Here is a 15,620-nt window from a genome sequence, read left to right on the forward strand (position 1 = left end):
TCAACAACACTGTTGGGAGATTTACTGTACAACACATTCATGCTGTGAGCTTCCACTGCCTTCAGGGCAGCCTTCAGAAGTGGCACCCAAAGAGTGAGAGCGGAAGGTTGGAGGAGGTTCCTAGGGTGAAGGCATGGTGACGACATGTTGGGGACTAACTGAAACTGAAAAATGATTGCACCAAAGCTTCCAAACCTAAAGGGAATGTATGGCTTTGAGATACAACTCTTTCTCAGACATTGGTTATATCTGAACAAACTTTTAAAAACGTAATACTGTGTTGAGTTGTAAAAGTAGCAACATTTGTGTATGTTTGGAGGTATGACATTTGCTGCAACTTAAATGGTTTGTTGAAACTGCATATTTCATTTTATTCTTCCTCATTGTCCAATATCTCCCCAGATGAGTTATGTAAGTTACAATTGACTTGATCTGTATATTACATTGTGGCTGTACGCGAGATGCCGTCCCTTGCCTCTGCCTCTAGACAACTGCGTCCGTATCCATCTCAGGGTAGGAGTGCTGATCTAAGATCATTTTAGCATTTTAGTTCATAACAAATAAGATTGTATAGACAGATCCTAGCTCAGCACTCCTTCTCTGAGACTCTTTGTGGATACGGCCCACCTCATAGTTCAGCCTCTCTCAGATGTTCTCAACATGCAGAGGCTGGGGAATACACCACGGGGACAGATGATGCCTGTGGTTCTGATCACTAATGAACAGGTGAAGCATTTAATTAATCATCGCCTTAACCTTTACGTACATGCATGTAGAGCTGGGCGATATGGGAAAAAAAATCCATGTCATGATAAATTGCCAGAATTTATGCGATAATGATAAATAGAATGATACATTTATGACATTACCTTAAACTTTACCACAGCTTTTTTTTAATGATCCTTTAAACCAGGGGTCTCCAACAGGTCGATCACGAGCAGCCCACCTACGAGTAGCTCAACAAACAATTCTGAGGTATGCTATATACAACTTCCCCCAAAACCTTCTCAATTAAATGTTAACCGCAAAGCTGGCTTACCTGGCACAAGTATATCATTTGTATGATATACTTTGTCATGAATTGAGAAGCAGCAGTACAGAACCATTGTTAGACCAGCACATTAGACCGGCACATTCCTCAGTCGCCAGATGTGCAATTAAAGAGGAATTACAATTAAAAATCTAAATTTCTTCCAGACTTAAAAAAAAAATTCTTATGTGATTTAAGCATTGACATGGACTCAGAACATCCAATGTTGTTGTTTCTCTATGAACAATAGGAATTTTAAAAGTGAAAAATAAAACAGAACGTAATTTAGGAAAATATAAAACAGAATTTTTGGGGGAAAAAAATCAGATTTTAAAGGGCCCGGCTTAGAGTAGTTTATTAACCATTATTTTACCAGGTATATTGACAAAAAACATAGGGAACTACTTTCTCTTGTACACTAAGACCCAAGGAAGAGCTGCAGGTGAGAGGAGAAAATGATAATGTGTCTGTTTGAAACCAAAGATTTATTGTGTAACTGGTGACATTATACTTTTTTTTAAAGTAGCTTTCATGCTACAAAAGGTTGGAGATACCTGCTTTAAACTATTGTAGCCATCAAATGTTCCATTAACAATCACCCATATTAGCAAACTCATTTCAAACTTCACATTTCTCTAGTATAGGCTACTTATCCTAATGAACGAAATGCCTGCGATAAGTGACCAATTTGGTCGGTGTCAATCATTTTTGGTTTATTGTCCCAACTCTATGTGTATGTAACTCAACAAGGATTAAAGGAAGTCCTACAGGACTATTCACAGGGAAAGTACAATGTATTACCAATGTATTACTGTGCCGTTCCCAGTATCACGTCTGTTTTCAAAACGTCTGATAAATAATTAGACTCTATATTGTGTAACTGGTATCTGAATATACAGTATAAAATTAGGTAGTTGATGGTTCTCCTTTCAAATCTACCTCAGGGGTGTAACTAAAGTAAATATCCACAGGTTGTGTTCTAATTCTGGACTTTCAACCACCAACACATAATGTACCATACATGTTGATCACAGAGATTTATATTCCAGGTGTCATGGAAACTGCCGGGCCCAGAGGAGTATGTACGCAGCACATCTATTATCACAAACAAAACATGAAGGGAAACCCCCTCCTTTTTAGTCTGGGTGGAATTCTTATGCTGGCCACGTCAATTGAAAACTGGCAATAAAATGTTGTGATGTACAAGGTTTATGAACATCTTGAACATAAAAAACAGCTGTATGTGACTATGCATACACATATGTGTACTGTAGTATATGGTGGCATACATGTTCAGGCTTTATCATTATACTGTGCTGGAAGGATAGGCCAGCAGAGCTACTGGAATGAAGAATATTAAGCCATTATAATTGCTGTGTTCAAGTCCACTGAAGAGACAGACTCATATCCCACTTTTTGCTGAAAAATATTCATCTATGTACACTTTAAAATCCCAGAAATATAAGCCTTAATTATGCTGGAAGTACAATGCATATATCATCTTCTTAATTGGCTGAATTAATTCCTGAAAAAGGAAACACAAACAAAGAAAAATATACAAATTCAATTTTAAAATTGTTCATGGACAAACATTATGTTGCATTGTTTGCACTGTAAGCAAGTAAAGTCCCACTCACAAAGGGAATGATTTGAGACTATTTTGATTATTATATAATTAGAATGGGTCTTCATGGAATGTACACGTGGCATTTACCTTTGTATCCAAAATAATGCACTACAGACTTTTCTGAATGTATCATCAAAAATACAATACAAAACAAAATCTTCAGGATGAATGAAAAGGAAAGTAAATCATTTAAGTGATCAAAATACCTTTGTTTATAAAGTTGGTCTTGGACAATCAACTGATGAGAAGACTGGAACAATCTTTTTACATCATTATCATCTATATATTACTAAAGTGCCAGTGCTTCAATTATGAAGAGGTCACAGTCTGAGATAAATAGCTTCTTTTTTTTAAGGAGCATGAAAAAAACAAGAACAAAAAAAATAACATTGGTTTGAAATCTGTTCCAGAAGGGTATAGCACTGTAAAGGCTCTGCCTACACTGGGTGTACAAAACATTATTGACACCTGCTCTTTCAATGACATACTGACCAGGTGAATCAAGGTGAAAGCTATGATCCCTTATTGATGTCACTTGTTAAATCCACTTCAATCCATGTAGATGAAAGGGAGGTGACAGGTTAAAGAAGGATTTTTAAGCCTTGAAACAATTGAGACATGGATTGTGTATGTTTGCCATTCAAGACAAAAGTTTTAAGTGCATTTGAATGTGGTATAGTAGTAGGTGCTAGGCGCACCGATTTGTGTCAAGAACTGCAATGCTGCTGGGTTTTTCACTCAACAGTTTCCTGTGTGTATCAAGAATGGTCCACCACCCTAAGGACATCCAACTGTGGGAAGCATTGGAGTGAACATGGACCATAACTGTTGAATGCTTTTGACACCTTGTAGAGTCCATGCCCTGACGAATTGAGGCTGTTCTGAGGGCAAAAGTGGGGGGTGTCCTTAACGTTTTGTAAACATAGTGTATATATTCTAAATACATTTAGCTGTCAGTTGTTGCAGGAAAAAACAAGAACATTTCTATTGACCAAAACCCTCTGAATAGAAGAGCTGTCATTGCCACTGAAAATCATGCCCTGTAAAGTCTATCAAGATATATTCTGAAAGTTTCGTCAAATAAAACTTGAAGTTATTATTACTTCCCATGAATGTTCAGGGGAAAGATTGAGTCCAAGGACAAGAGGGAAGGAGGGAGTGACAGACATTTTGGTTTTGTAAGGAGGAAGACAGGATGGATGTAATGACTTATGGCTTAATGCTACTGGACTCTGTGTAACACACTCAACCTTGCCCCAAACACCCCACTCAGAGACAATCTGCTCATAAGGATCATCTGCTGAGCTATCTATTAAAGCCTCATGCAGTCTTTTTCATTTTCATTTTTTAAATCATCACTCAGTGTCTAATAAATCACTATGAGTGTTTGTTTCATGATAATAAATCTAAATATATTTGTCTATCATTTATTTCCCTGAGCCTTCTTTTGCCATTGAAATGCTCAGACTGATCGTGTGGATGTACTGATACATCTGATTGGATCATCTAGACCAGGGTTTTCCAACCCTCTCACATTTTTGTTTGAACTCTAAATCTTCACGCCTTTGCCTAATTGAATCAGATGTGGCACTTTAGGGTTAAAACTCAAATGTGAAACATCTGAGGAGAGGATTGGGAAACCCTGGTCTAGACTCAAGGGCAGGGGTGTCAAACTCATTCCATGGAGGGCATAGTGTCTGCTGGTTTTGGGGTTTTCCTTTCAAATAAGACATAAACAACCAGGGGAGGGGAGTTCCTTAGCGACCTTAATTCATCAACCAGGTACAAGGGAGGAGCGAACACTCGTAGATACTCACCCAGCTATTGGTCAGAATAATCAGATCAGATTGTGATATCATGCTTTGGGCCAAAAACTCCATTCCACCTGAACAAGCTGAAATTCCAGGCATTTTTTTTCTTCAAAAAGCTTACACTAAAAGGGCATTTTCATAATTTTCACAATTTCAATTTTTTTCTCAACCTGATAGTCTGGAAATATCATACAAAAAAATGGTAAATGGTGTTTTTGACTGCACTGCCCTTTAAGATTGGACATTTCATCAGGAAGTTCAACCAACAGGGTAATTTTGTTTAAGTTGCTGTTTAACGGATGAATGTATGGGGAAAATGCAGTTGGTATTCTTTACATCCTGCTGTATATGACTATGTATGATCTCTTTGCATTGTTTTCTGAAAGGAAATATTCCCAGTGCTTTGGACAGAATGTTATTAACTGAACTACTGAGCCTCTATTTGGTGACTCACAGAAAATGAAACGCTGGCTTTGGTGGCGATTGCCTTTTAAACGAGCTAGTCATCATTGGTAGCCTACTGAAGGATTCAGCAAGTGGAATGGTTTGCTTTGGAATTGCACAGGAAAAGAAAGTCAATGTTTACATTTCAAGTGCAGGTAAATATACATTTCAAGGGATAACTTGGATTGTTCATGAATACAAAATGCCAGAAAATTGTAGTACACTCCAGCAAATGTTTTCGGACTGCTGTTAGTAATGCATAAGAAATTCGATGTTGCTGTGGACTAGACTAAACACGTGGTGTTGAGAGGGGCACTTCATGAAGTATAGGACAAGATCTCAAGCATGCACCCACATACTGTACGTAGTATGTACGTACTGTAGTAGACAACACACATCAGTAGGAGGCAAAATACTGTGACCAAGATTAAATTGCTTCAGCAACCATAATCTTTAAAAACATGTCCAATCTTATTGCATGGTCCATCTTTGTCGACATCTGAGAGAGGAGTCATGAGAGATAAGGGATCATTTATAAAGTGTAGTAGCTAATAATGCACTTCAGGGGCTGAATTATTTAATCACATACCATACAATACCGTGGGTGTGTTAAAATACTTTATCACTTTCGGCTTTTGAAAATTATGCAGAGTATCAAAGGAAAGTTATGGGATCTAGGCTGATAGTGATTGAGTATAGGGCACCAATGACAGGGAGAGATAAGAGACCTGAAGTTGAATAAAATTAGAATATTTTCAAGTTAATACTTAATTCTAAATGAAGGGGTTATGAGCCCTCTGTGCCTGTGTGAAATTGCACCTCCTTAGATCAATAAAGCTTATTGAAATGTTTATATTGGTGACAGATAACACTAAGCATTACTGGAACACTAACAGAGCTAGCTAAAGTGGATCAGAAAGATTGAGTGTTTTTCTTCCTTTTCTAAGCAACGGAAATATGAAACGACATATCTTAAAACAAAGTTAATATCAAATAGCTTTGGCAACATTATTCACCTTAAAGTATTCCACAGTCCATAATCGATCCCGCTACTAAGAATTCAGTCCAAACGTGTTGTTGGTTTGGCTGTCTCTCAGTGGGAGAGGCCGCCTTAGAATGACTCCCTCTAGGGCTGGTTCTGGTTCTGACCCAGTCCCTGTCTCAGGTTGCACAGGGTAGTGTCTGTCTGACTGTCTGTGGTTGTCAGAAGCAGGACTCCGGCGACTCTGTGGCTTTTCCTTTTCAATATGGTTTCCATTGTGCAGGGCAGCATACCTGAAATTATACAAACAGAGATTTCATTTCAAACTGACATTGGGTAGTCATTCAATTAACTTCAATATCCGAGATGCATCAATACTCTTTGATGAGTAACTCCTAAAACAAACATTTCACAGAATACAGAACAATAGATTTTACACAGGACTCACTGTTTTGTTGAACTTGTAGCATACCCTTAAAATGAGAGAGGTATTGTTAAGTAACTTAAAACCACATGAAGCGAGCAGCACTCCTGCCTGATTCAAGCAGTCTGGTTAATGTGAAGCTCTGGGATTACAGTAAATTGGGTTCGGCTCTGCGGAGGTGAGCCTGACTTTCTCTTTTCTGGGGTTCTTGTTGGCTGCAATACAGGAGTGGAACCTTAACTGGTTCACTCTAAGGGTCATGATAAATCAGGATTAGTGATAAACCTATGATGTTGTCGGCATGCTTTAAATGACAATATTCAGATCCACTATACAGATATACCCCACAAATCATACAATCCAACATAGAAAAGTGGGATAGGAGGCTGAGTCAAGCCAGTGCCAAGTCTACAAGACTCCTACTTGAGATAACTATCCCTTTCACCATCTGGCATCATAAGAACTTGAAGATACACCAAAAAAGGCAGACATTTTTCCTTTAATGGATGGCTGAAATCATGTCATGTTGATGATACAGAATGGTGAGTGAAAACCATCCAGCTGCACATTTTAGACGCAAGTCATGATTTTAACTTTGACAAGTTTAGGGCCACAGATGTTTTCGTAATACTTATTTTTCCTTACACAGTAAAACATTACTTCGCTAACTTTCAGATGAGTAAGCGATATGATCAACAGTTTCATATTTCTTCAAATTCTGTGACGCTTTGCACTGATCTCCCCACAAAGGACATACAATCAGAAGTTGGAATGAGCTCCCTATAAAGTACAAAACGGTCACGTTGACTGTAACGTGATCATTAATTCACTCCAAATATAAAACAGACTTTCAAGGGAAATTGAGACATAGGAATATGGCAAAAATCATTGCATAAAATAATCATGCTAACTAAATTACATTTCCCACGTGCAAGAAAGCAAATCGTCAAACAGGTGAGAAAGAAACACCATTTGGAAACCATATAATGAGTGATTTCTCTGGAGTAAATCGCTTATATTGAAGTGAATCAAACAATTCCCTGTCATATTGACTCATTGTCTCTGTTTGAGAGGTGGAAGCCATCCTAAAACCATTAGGATCTGTTTTCATAAACAACCAAACCAAAGGCAATTCCTGCTTAGAAATTGGCTGTGAAATTTACTTTAAAAAAACCCCTCAAAACTGTCTAATGTTCCGGGATTTAAGGAAATGTGCTAGAGCTTTCCAATGGAGCAGAACCCAAAATTGCTACCACATTGCAGTGTTTAACCCAAAATGTCCTGCTTGTGGTGGTACAACTGATATAGTGGTACCAATTACCCACAGAGAGGACCACAGACTGAAAGGAAGATGGTGACACTGCTCCTAATGGATAAAATGCTCTGGAAACACATGACTTAGATTATGATGCAGTAATTGCAGTGATCGAGGGGCAGATGAGTTCATCTCCTCTTTTTCTCTGTATCCCTATATCAGCTCCTGAGCTCTGTAATAAGGGGTAGCAGCAACACATACAGTAGGCCAGAGCACCCTCTTGACTGGCATGTCCACCACACAATCTCTGCTGCCCTCTCTCTGATTCTCATCTTGACTTTATTAACGCTTAACCGCTGACATTTTAATGTAATCCATCCAAACCTTTTAGAGAGCTTGTCTTACGTTTCATATAAACAGTTTTGCGAGTCGCTGGGCTTTAAACCCCCTAGAGTCTAGTGACGGTGTGTTAATCTAAATAACCTAATAAAAAAAAAATCCCATCAGAATCTGTCAGTTTAAAACCCTCTAGAGTCTAAGCCCTGTCAAAGCCAGGGTAGGGGTTCTACTAAGCTAACATATGGAATTGATTTAAGATGGTCACACCAAGGATAATTTAACTATTTTATTAAACATTTTAAGACCCCTTAAAGGTATAAAAAAATATTTGATGAAACATTGAATTTGGCATTACTGCTATTAGCCCATATAACTCACTGAATAACAGATTCACTAAATGGAACAACAGATTGTCCGCCCAAAAAATCTAAAGAAAGTTTGTTCTGAAATGTCTGTTCTATATCTGAGAGATATAAGAAAGATCAGGAAACAATTTTTTCTTCCATACATTGTTTTTACTGGTACCTATGACCTTGTGACGAGTCTTGTTAGAGCAAAACAACCGACATGTACTGTACTGTTCACAACAAATTCACCTTTCCACAGAGTGGTCATATTAGTCCCATGACGCTTGTCGGGTGGTAGAGCAAAAACGGAGAACCCCATCGTGTTCATGAGAGTCTCATCTTTCCACAGAGGGGTTTGTAGGCCAAACCGCTTGGACGCTTTCGATGTTTTAGTGAGAAGACCGATTTTCAGGATGTCTCCTGGTCTGACAAACACCGCTTTAGCTCTGCCATCGGGGGATGCAGTGGATTGAGACACACCCCATGCAAAAAAAATACAAAAAGCTACAGCTTAAACAGACGGATTTTGATTGAAGTTGTAGGAGAAAGGTTAAGCAAGAGATATCATTTTTTTTGTTGCATGGGCTGCGTCTCAATCCACCGCATCCGCCTATGGCAGCCTTCTGCATCTGCGGTTGAAGGTGGCCGAACTACAGCGTGGTTTGTCAGAACATGAGACATCCCGAAAAATCGGTCTTCTCACGAAAAACTCTGTAGCATCTGAATGGTAGGCCAAACCATTCAGTTCGAAAGGTTTGGCCTAAAAAAACTAATATGACCACTCTGTGGAAAGATGAGACTCTCAGGAGCACGAGGGTGTTCTCTGATTTTCTCTACAACCCCCACGGGACTCATCTGAAGTTGGTACCGTTGATGTAGCATCCAAACCGTTTAGGCTACAAACTAATGTGAAAAGGGACGATTCTCACAAACACGATGGTGTTCTCCATTTTGCTCTACCGCCCCCACAAGTGCCACGGGACTCGTCTGAAGGTAACCAGTACTAGTTAAAAAAAATATATGGAAGAATGAAGGTAGTTTTGTGCCTACCACAAAAAATGGGTTAAATATGTGTAAAAATATATATATTTACACTACTGGTCAAAAGTTTTAGAACACCTACTCATTCAAGGGTTTTTCTTTATTTTTATTATGTTCTACTTTGTAAAATAATAGGGAAGATATCAAAACTACGAAATAACACATATTGAATCATGTTGTAACCAAAAAAGTGTTAACAAATCAAAATATATATTATATTTGAGATCCTTCAAATAGCCACCCTTTGCCTTGATGACAGCTTTGCACACTCTTGTCATTCTCTCAACCAGCTTCACCAGGAATGCTTCTCCAACAGTCTTGAAGGACTTCCCACATATGCTGAGCACTTGTTGGCTGCTTTTCCTTCACTCTGCGGTCCGACTCATCCCAAACCATCTCAATTTGGTTGAGGTCGGGTGATTGTGGAGGCCAGGTCATCTGATGCAGCACTCCATCACTCTCCTTCTTGGTTAAATAGCCTGGAGGTGTGTTGGGTCATTGTCCTGTTGAAAAACAAATGATAGTCCCACTAAGCCCAAACCAGATGGGATGGCGTATCAGTGCAGAATGCTGTGGTAGCCATGCTGGTTAAGTGTGCCTTGAATTCTAAATAAATCACAGACAGTGTCACGAGCAAAGCACCCCCACACCATAACACCTCCTCCTCCATGCTTTACGGTGGGAAATACACATGCGGAGATGATCTGTTCACCCACACGTATCTCACAAAGACAAAGCGGTTGGAACCAAAAATCTCCAATTTGGACTCCAGACCAAAAGACAAATGTCCACCGGTCTAATGTCCATTGCTTGTGTTTCTTGTCCCAAGCAAGTCTCTTTTTCTTATTGGCGTCCTTTAGTAGTGGTTTCTTTGCAGAAAATCGACTATGAAGGCCTGATTCACAGTCTCCTCTGAACAGTTGATGTTGAGATGTGTCTGTTACTTGAACACTAGGAAGCATTTATTTGGTCTCCAATTTGTGAGGCTGGTAACTCTAATGAACTTATCTTCTGCAGCAGAGGTAACTCTGGGTCTTCCATTCCAGTGGCGGTCCTCATGAGAGCCAGTTTCCGTATTGACTGACCATGTCTTAAAGTAAAGTTCTCTTTGCTTATTTGAGCTGTTCTTAACATAATATGGACTTCGTCTTTTAACCCCCCCCCATTTCAATTAACACCTGTTAATTGAAATGCATTCCAGGTGACTACCTCATGAAGCTGCTTGAGAGAATGTCAAGAGTGTGCAAAGCTGTCATCAAGGCAAAGGGTGGCTATTTGAAGAATCTCAAATATAAAATACAACTGATTTGTTTAACACTTTTTTGGGTTATTACATGATTCCATATGTGTTATTTCATAGTTTTAATTTCATCACTATTATTCTACAATGTAGAAAATAGTAAAAATAAAGAAAAACCCTTGAATTAGTAGGTGTTCTAAAACTTTTGACCGGTAGTGTATATTTCCTGAGTGTATATTTCCTGAACCCCCAACGGCTTAGACCCTTAAGAAGTAAATGTCAAACAATGTAGGCTTCCTGAATCCAAAACTGTTACTTGGGCAAGCTTAGAAATAGGAACAAATACCTGGCTTTTGTCACCTGCCCTGTATATCCAGTAAACTGGTGGTGGATGATCAAGGAAGTGTTCGAGAGACATCCAACTCAGGCCCGTATCCACAAAGCATCTCAGAGTAGGAGTGCTGATCTAGGATCTGTCAATATAATCTTATTCATTAGTATCTAAAAGGCAAAACTGATCCTAGATCAGCACTCCTACTCTGAGACGCTTTGTGGATATGAGCCCAGGTCTCATCTCATTGGTATTAATGGTTCATTACCACTGACCACAACATAACAGCCACTCAGCTGTGGCCACAGCAGTCAAGTGTTTGATCTGTGCCATATGCTTCACTGTGGGTTAGACACAGTGCTGCCTCTGAGAGTTCAACAAACTCCATAATGTAACTACAACAAGAATTACTGTATACATTTGCAGCTACTCTGGTAGAGGATGGTAATTCAAAGTGAACACCATCATTTATTGTGAGAGGGCTTAAACTTTTAAACTTTGGTCTAGGAGAATAAATACATGTGCTCATTCTAACAAATTTTGTCTGAACAACTTTGTTAGGAGAATGACTAAACAGTTGGGCATCAGTTTGAAAATATAAATAGTGAAATTAAATGAATCAGAGAGCGGGGCTGAGAATCTAACTAATTAGATAAAATATGTTTTCCAGTTTGTTTATCTGGTTATCTGGGCGACGTCAGAGCGAAGACTAAATGTTTTGCCATTTCAGCCTGCTAAGGAGCACAATCTATGGCAGAGGAGCAGGGGTCAAAGCTTCCTTACTGAGCTGTTTGGAATTAAATAGGGAAGCAAAACCCAGATAACTTGCTCCTCTTGGTAATAGGCAACTCTGCAATTCCAACCTTCTTTTGGAGGAGGAGAGGGAATCTATTACAAACTAATCTTTTCCAACATGTTCTAGTTCACATCAGGGTGTCACGTAAAAAACTTCCCAGCATGAAATAGTTCCTAATCGTTCTGAATGTGTTCTAAAATGTATCCCACATGTAAATGTTCCCAGTTCAATAATTGCATCTTTTTTTGTGGATGTCTGAGCTCATGCGGATGATTCTCTCTCTCACCCTCCCTCAACCTCCAAAAACTGTTCTGTCTGCATGAGCATTTGCTTCACACATCTGCAAATCAATGGTGGCCAGGAGTATTGACTCTGACCAATCAGAAGCTTGTTGAGGCATGAGGTCAGCATATAAATTCCCGGACTCGCGTGTGAAAGTGCTGAGGGTTGATGTGAGGAGAGATTTTTTTGCAATTGCAAAGACTTGGGTGCTGCGTTTTTGATTGCCAGTGCATATATGTTTGTGAGTTAGTTAGTTAGTTAGTTAGCTATACAAACATGTTAAAACTGCACACCTCTGAGAAGATGCCATCTTTACCAGTTTATAGCTAATTATGCTAGTTAGCTAGCCAAATCAAGGGCGAGGGGGTGTGAGAGAAACATCTGCACAAGCTCAGCCATCCACACAGACGCACGTGCAAATTATTGACTGGGAACATTTTCACGCTGGTAGAAATCTTTACAACATGACGTCACAATCAGAACGATTGGGAACTATTTCATGCTGGGAAGATTTGTACATGACACAGGGCACCGGGAGGGCATCAGGACACAACAGGGGGGGCCTCCCTTCATTACACTGGGGCTCACGTTCCACCTGTATTTCTCCAGAAGAGGGACAGGCACGGCAGCAGGGGGGCGCCCCAGATTTCACTTGAAGTCTTTATTGAACGATGCCAGCCTGATTAAGCAAGCTATTGTCTCTCTGAGGATGTAGGCTGAATGAAGGGTACTGCTCCACATCCACTACCCACTGTTGTTTCCAGTATTTATTTATGCAAAGTCACATTAACATAGGAACCTCATTTACATAAGAATTTCATTAATATAGAAATGTATTTTTGAAGGGAGCCTTAAATGAGACATGGCACCATAGAGAATGCCCATATGCTAACCTGGATATAGACATGGAGCTCCGTCATACAGAATGCCCATATGCTAGTCTGGATATAGACATGGAGCTCCATCATACAGAATGCCCATATGCTAGTCTGGATATAGACATGGAGCTCCATCATACAGAATGCCCACATGCTAATCTGGATATAGACATGGAGCTCCATCATACAGAATGCCCATATGCTAATCTGGATATAGACATGGAGCTCCATCAAACAGAATGCCCATGTGCTAATCTGGATATAGACATGGAACTCCGAACAAGGCCCAGTGCAAGACTGGCAGGACCACAGAGAGAAGTCAAGCAGTGTGATTGATCTTTCAGTGAGGGGTCCAGAATACGGACAGTTCCCTGGCTGGTTAGAAACACACACACACACACACCTACAATCAGGGCAGGGGTCAGACAGGCAGCTGTGGGTGTCCAGGCTAGCTAACACACAGGGGAGCCAGCTGTGGTAGTTGGAGGAACGTTGTGTCTGTTTCAAGATAATAACATCAACATGCTGAAACTCTAAATGGAACAAAGATAGTTTGATTACTTCGAGTTGAGTGACGGTTGCTGTTGCAGTGGTAGAGCATTCCTGACCTGATTGTTTCTTTGACTGGAAAGAGGAGCCAATATGGACAGAGCAAAAATAAGAAAAGTACCTACGAGTCCCCTGGGAGAGGAGAAGTCTGTTAACCTTACAATTCAGATGGCCTGTTTGTTTGTGTGCGAGGTGTGTGTGTCTGTGGGTGTTTGACAGAGAGAGAGCGAGTGTTGAGTAATAAGAATAAGACAGAGTAAACCTTTGTGTGTGAACATGTTTTTAAAAGTGTGTTGTGGAGAGGAGTGTGCTGTAAATGTACAAGTCTGATGCCTTTTTGTCTTCACATAAACCAGAAAAAAAATCTCGCAATACATTTTCAGAGGCCGGCCCCAACACCTGAAGTTCTACGGCCAAGGTTTAGGTGAGGATCGCACTAAAGGGGGTCCTATCCCCGCTTTCCGATGGGAGAAAAATAATATTGCATTTTCTTTGAGAACATTCCCATCATTTAAACTCCCGAGTGGCGCAGCGGTCTAAGGCACTGCATCTTAGTGCAAGAGGTGTCACTACAGTCCCTGGTTCAAATCCAGCCTGTATCACATCTGGCAATGATTGGGAGTCCCATAAGGCAGCGCACAGTGTCGTCCGGGTTTGGCCGTGGTAGGCCGTCATTGTAAATAAGAATTTGTTCTTAAATAAAAGGTTACATTTAAATTGAAAAGAATCACAGTATGTGAGCCTCACAGCCAGGGGAATACAGTAGGGTGAAGAGCGTTGACTCAGGTGAGACCAGACTGCTGTTCATGAATAACCAGAGCAGCCAGGGGAATACAGTAGGGTGAAGAGTGTTGACTCAGGTGAGACCAGACTGCTGTTCATGAATAACCAGAGCAGCCAGGGGAATACAGTAGGGTGAAGAGCGTTGACTCAGGTGAGACCAGACTGCTGTTCATGAATAATTGTAGCTAGCTGCTGGCAGACAACATCCCAAGATGACATTACATGTTTCAATGGGTGTAAAACTTAGGAAACACAACATAAAAAAAATATCAGCTAGTGTTTACCTGCTCATCGCCAACAGGAGAGCATAAGCGTTTATGTTTCAGGACAGTGCTGCACCACACACGTGAGGGTTAGAGGTATGGTGTTTCATTGACTAATTCATACAAAAGTTACTTTTAAAACTCTTCACATTTCATATTGAAGACACAATGGTTGCTTTTATGATAATTTATACATTATACACTATGACAAAGAGCAGACGCCACACAAATGGAAGGAGTAACTCTAAAATGAACGGACTCTCCAAGAAACCTGCCGCTGGACTGTGTCCAACATAGCCCAGAGTGCTGAATTTCCTACAGTCCATTTGAAGAGGAAAACCCTCATATTTAGGTGATGCCCTGACAGTGTAAAACAAACAGCTTTATATCATATGTTCAGAGTTAATCCCAAAAAATTCAACTCATGTTTAAGGTGGAAACACTGACGGGGAGAGAGAGATTTGGTAGAGAGAGAGAGACTCTGTCAGACCTGGGCCCTAACAATAAATCTCAGTAAGACAAAAATAATGGTGTTACAAAAAAGGTCTAGTTGCCAGGACCAGGAATACAAATTCCATCTAGACACCGTTGCCCTAGAGCACACAAAAAACTATACATGCCTCAGCCTAAACATCAACGCCACAGGTAACTTCCACAAAGCTGTGAACGATCTGAGAGACAAGGCAAGAAGGGCCTTCTATGCCATCAAAAGGAACATAAAATTCAACATACCAATTAGGATCTGGCAAAAAAGACTTGAATAATTTATAGAACCCATTGCCCTTTAAGGTTGTGAGGTCTGGGGTCCGCTCACCAACCAAGAATTCACAAAATGGGGCAAACACCAAATTGAGACTCCGCATGCAGAATTCTGCAAAAATATCCTCTGTGTACAATGTAAAACATCAAATAATGCATGCAGAGTAGAATTAGGCCGATACACGCTAATTATCAAAATCCAAAAAAGAGCCGTTCAATTCTACAACCATCTAAAAGAAAGCGATTCCCAAACCTTCCATAACAAAACCATCACCTACAGAGAAATGAACCTGGACAAGAGCCCTCTAAACAAGCTGGTCCTGGGGCTCTGTTCACAAACAGACCCCACAGAGCCCCAGGACAGCAACACAATTAGACCCAACCAAATGATGTGAAAACAAAAAGATAATTACTTGACACATTGAAAATAATTTATAAA

General features: G+C 40.0%; 1 protein-coding gene across 1 annotated transcript in view; it reads right to left on the reverse strand.

Annotated features, from left to right (window-relative positions):
• Positions 1-870: 870 nt before the first annotated feature.
• LOC106604930 (5-hydroxytryptamine receptor 4) overlaps positions 871-15,620 on the reverse strand; it is a 162,207-nt gene continuing 147,457 nt past the window's right edge. Inside the window, exon 8 of the mRNA XM_014200070.3 lies at positions 871-6,187. The gene's annotated coding sequence lies outside the window, so the exon portion shown is untranslated. The remainder of the gene's footprint in view (positions 6,188-15,620) is intronic.

This window comes from Salmo salar, chromosome 05, assembly GCF_965601325.2.
Source record: "Salmo salar chromosome 05, fSalSal1, whole genome shotgun sequence".
NCBI lineage: Eukaryota > Metazoa > Chordata > Actinopteri > Salmoniformes > Salmonidae > Salmo > Salmo salar.